The sequence below is a fragment of the Sus scrofa genome, chromosome 15 (genome assembly GCF_054392235.1).
Source record: "Sus scrofa isolate SSC_HxYL_T2T_F1_AM1 chromosome 15, Sscrofa_HxYL_maternal_Yorkshire_Landrace_v2.0, whole genome shotgun sequence".
NCBI lineage: Eukaryota > Metazoa > Chordata > Mammalia > Artiodactyla > Suidae > Sus > Sus scrofa.
Genome location: NC_139397.1, coordinates 120,756,080 through 120,761,091, shown reverse-complemented (window position 1 = coordinate 120,761,091; position 5,012 = coordinate 120,756,080).

Genomic DNA, 5,012 nt, shown 5'->3' with positions numbered 1-5,012 from the left:
GAACATTAAATGTTGCCACTTAATTAAGAATTCGTTGAAATAGTTTACGTGAAGTACTCTGTATTAAATATACAGCAGAATCCTTTAGAAATAGCATATAGATCTCCTGGTAACCAGGAATCTCTCTCCTTATCCTTGTATATGGGTAAGAATAGATTCCTTAGACAAAAACTTTCCGTCAGTATTAGATGAAAACATTCTAAAACTTTTGTGGCATTAGCTTTTATCTGAATTCATACCTTATATAAAGTAAGTGTCTTAAAATGTGACTTTAATGGATTGGTGTTTCTCAGCAGAACACTTTAGCCTCTAAGTAATATGTGGGAAATAGTTTGGTCTCATCATTAAATTCTAATGCCATGTATCTCACATGATGTTCCTATCACAGAGTTCCAGAAAACAACTGCTGTAACTTGACTGCAGTTGAGAGCCAGATTGACAGTGGATCACACCAAGTGGGAGATTAGTTCTCTTAGGGGTAGAAGTCAGAGGCAGTCCGGTTTGGTTTTGTGGTTTTGTTTCATATTCCTTAGGGACCCAGGCTCCCTCTACCCTGATGATAGGGTCCTCATTCTCACACAGTCCAAGAGCCAGAGCTCCAGGTATATTCATTCCTTAAGAAATAATATATTTTAATGCCCAAGAAATGAATAAAGGTAGTCGTAAAATTCACACACAAAGTCTGTTTTTCTCCTTTGGGGCAGACAGGTGTAGATTTCATCATATCTGCAGTCTCTGGAAATCTAAGTTTCAGAGCACAAAGATGACTTTATAGTGCTGTTCTGGGTGGTCTCCGAATGAACCTTGAAGGCAGAGTTATTTAAAATCTCTTGTAACTCACCCAGTGTACTCCTCACATGTAGCATGCATACACGAATGGTTAAAGATGCCTATTTCTTAGATAAAGGACAAGCAAGGAAGTGGCATCAAGTACTAGTCCGTAGCCTATTCATGGTTTAGGCATTCTCCTTTGAAATGAATTAACATGAGTGACCAAGTGTCTTAGAGAAGGATTGTCTGATAGATTTCTGCCACACTTCTCTTCTTACATAACTCAAGTGGTTAGATCTTATTCCCCAAATCAGAACATGAGAGGCCAACAGAAGCCTAGAAGATTTTAAGTCCTCTTAAAACGTAGCTCTCTCCTATTCCCCATCCTCCAAGTTTTCTTTAAAAGTAGGAGTCTCCCTTGGAGTTCCCGTCGTGGTTCAGTGGCTAACGAATCCGACTAGGAACCATGAGGTTGTGGGTTCGATCCCTGGCCTCGCTCAGTGGGTTAAGGATCTGGCATTGCCATGAGCTGTGGTGTAGGTTGTAGACGAGGCTCAGATCCTGAGTTGCTGTGGCTGTGGTATAGGCCGGGAGCCACAGCTCTAATTAGACCCCTAGCCTGGAAACCTCCATGTGCTACTGGTGCGGCCCTAGAAAGGACAAAAAAAAAAAAAAAGTAAGAGTCTCCCTTTCCATAGTCCATTTTCCTCCATTTTAGATGCACCAGAGACGAGGGGCTTACATAGGCTTATTTGCTCCTAAGACTCACTTTGTGAAATGATAAGCACTGCTTTCCTAGCGTTGAGAGAGGTTTGAAAAAAGACAGTGCAGTGTTCAGGACCTGCAGACCAGTACAGTGTGATTTATGCTGTCTTGCCATAGTAATGCAGTTCATTAACATGTGGATACTTGCTCTTACCTAATCAAAAAAAGGTTTTGTGTGTGTGGTTTTTTGTTGTTGTTTGTTTGGCTGTGCCTGTGCTGTGCCCAGGCCAGGAGTCAACCTGAGCCACAACAATGACAACACCAAATACTTAACTGCTAGGCCACCAGGGAATTCCTTAAACAAAATTTTAAGAAATTCTTAGCATTTAAGAACAGCCTTCCTAATTTTAAAGTTAGGCTCAAAATACTCCCTAATTGCTAAAAAAAAGTCAGTTTGAGGAATAAGGCTGACCTTCCACCAAGTACCAGGGTCTCTGATGGGGTGGGGAAAAGGGAAAAAAACACAAACATGTGTAAGACATGGAGAGTACCTTCAAAAAGATCACATTCTGGGAGTTCCCATCGTGGCACAGTGGAAATAAATCTAACTAGGAACCATGAGGTTGCAGGTTCAATCCATGGCCGTGCTCAGTGGGTGTGGGATCTGGGGTTGCTGTGAGCTGTGGTGTAGCTTGTAGATGTGGTTCAGATCCTGCCTTGCTGTGGCTGTGGCGTAGGCCATCAGCTGTAGCTCCTGATTGGACCCCTAGCCTGGGAACCTCCATATGCCACTGTATCTAAAATGGAGGAAAATGGACCAGGTGCAGCCCTAAAAAGAAAAAAGAAAAAAAAAAAAATCACATTCTCACATGGGAGGTGCTTAATTAAAAGTTACAACACTGTCCTAAATGCAAAAAAAAAAATGTAAACCTAAGGTAGAAAGGAAACAGAAGGGAGCAATTTGCTTTGCGTGGAGCAAGTTGGCTGTCAAGAAAGGTATGTAGAAGAGTGACGTTTGAGCCAGATTTGGGCAGATAATTGGCTGGGAAGATGGTGAAGCAGGTTATTTTTGGCAGGGAAAGCAGCCCAGAGGCATCAGAAATGATAGCACAGAAATACTGTGAAGGAAGAAAAGCATAATATTTCTTCATATGTTAAGAAGTTTCATTTTGTTTTCCTCTTAAATAAAGCTGCCTTCTAGGTCTTATCTAAGATATAATGATCTTATATTGGAAATTATGAAAATTAAACCTTGCTGTGATGATCACCTAGAGATTATTAAGGTAGAAATTTGAGTGACTTAAGATTTTTATTCTACATAAAATGTTTTATAGCTTTTCTGAGTAGATAACCAATATTTGCTTTTTCATATCCTTCTCTGAGTTTAGAGTGACCATTTTGCAACTGTTATCAACAGTGCATAATAATTTATTGGAATGCTAGCATTAACGGGGAAAGAACAAATAAAAGTTTAAATTGACATAAAATACGCATAATTGCACAAACAGTTATGAAAGGCAAAACATACTATCTGGGGGTTTCTCATAATAACACCGAAATCTGTCTTTTAAGAATACTTTTGATGTATTATACTTTTAAAAAATCAGTTGCTTATAATGAGAAATATTAACCTTTGATATATATTACCATAGCTCCTAAAAGGGAAAAAATATGACACTTTAAGACTATGCATGTGTTAAGGGATACTCAATATCTTTTTTTATTTAAAAAAAAAAAAGCCACTAATTGGAATCAGGTTTCATTAGGCAATTGATATCCAACTTTGCTAATCAGAAACTGCCAGGTAGAAAAACAGCAAGAACTTATAGTCATTTTAATACTGACATTTTTGCCACCACAGACTTCCAGTAATAACCATATTAATAATGTAAATTATTATTTTGTTATATAAGCCAAATCTATCTTGAATACAACTTAGTAGAAAAGGGGTTTGGGGAGTTCGGTTAATAGAATTAGATTGGCTATCTTTGTTCCAATATTAGTTCCACCAATTCTCAGTTTTGAGGAAGTAAATCATTTTCTGGTGGTATCTACAAAAACAGCAGAAAACTTTCTTACTATAATGTTAAGTCCTCTGACATAGGTACTGAATGATGTATGTTTTAAAGAAGGCAAATATGTTAGAAAGTTATTTGACCAGATTTCATACAGCCATGAATGGCAGAGTAAGAATCTGAATTTGGATTTATCTGAGTCTAGAGCTCAAGTTCTTAACCAGTGCATATTCTGCCTGTTCTTCAGTCATGTGCACAATGATTTTATACATGGAAGGAAAAAGTGTGAACATGTCTTCACCCACATGAAAGAAAGGTTATATATAGGCATTTATGGTACCAAATTACCATGTTATGTTCAGCTTTGCATGTTTTTGCCTTTAAAATTAATTTTAGTATATCACTAAATGTATTAGCAGAATAGTATGTAAATGTGCTGTATTTTCATATAGGAATTGTATATAAGCAAAAAGGAACTTTAGAAATTATCCTGTTACTCATGTCATTTGAATTATCATGTTATTCATGCTATTAAAGGAAACCGCAGCCCAGGCAAGTTAAATACTAGTGTGAAGGTTTATAGTCAGTTAGTGATAGAGGTAAGAGATGTGCTTCTGAGTAATAAAGACTACAGAGAAATGATCTTGTTAGGTATAATCTGATAGAAAGTCACGTCAAACAATTCTGTGTATAGTTATATGCCTGGGACTTATGTTAATACTAAATACAGTTCAGTGGTTGTTTCAGGGGGAGGAAATACTTCTTTATATGTCTGTAACATTTCACATTAAAAAATTCATTTCAATAATCCTGTCTAATTCTAGCCTTATTTGAATAAGCAAAAATGCAGTATGGGAGAGCAAGCATGCTTACCTCACCATATATAAGTAATTTGTGCATCCGGGAAGATATCGTCTCCATACTCTCAGTGACTGCCACCAACCTGTGGCTTCTGGCTTCCGTGATAAAAATCAGATTATCAAGTGGAACACCTTGAAGAAATGGAGCTATGTCCATGATGTCAGGCTCCATGACATCAGGTTCAACAGATCTCTAATCCTTCAAAGTAAAACACTACAAAAGGGTAGAATTCCTAATGTTTTCTAACATGAATTGAGATTTCATTGGGGAGATTAACCAGAGGTTTGCTTGGTGCAAAAATAAAAGTAAAGATCACTGCTCTCTGTATCATTGCTCCCTGAGAAAATCAGGACTCCAGGTTGGGATCCCAAATTTGTGGAGCTTCACACATCAAGCCATGTAACGATCTTTAAGTTAGCTTGTAGAAGCATACAATGGAGGAAAACACTATTTATACTACAATAAGTCTGTTAATAAGTTGATAGGAAATAAAACAGCAGTTCTATAAATGTATTTCTTTTTCATTGTTTGTTTTTTTATTTTTATGGCCACACCTGCAGTATACAGAAGTTCCTGGGCCAGGAGTCAAATCGGAGCTATATCTGTGGCCTACTGCCACAGCCACGACAACACCAGATCTGAGCCGCATCTACAAACTAC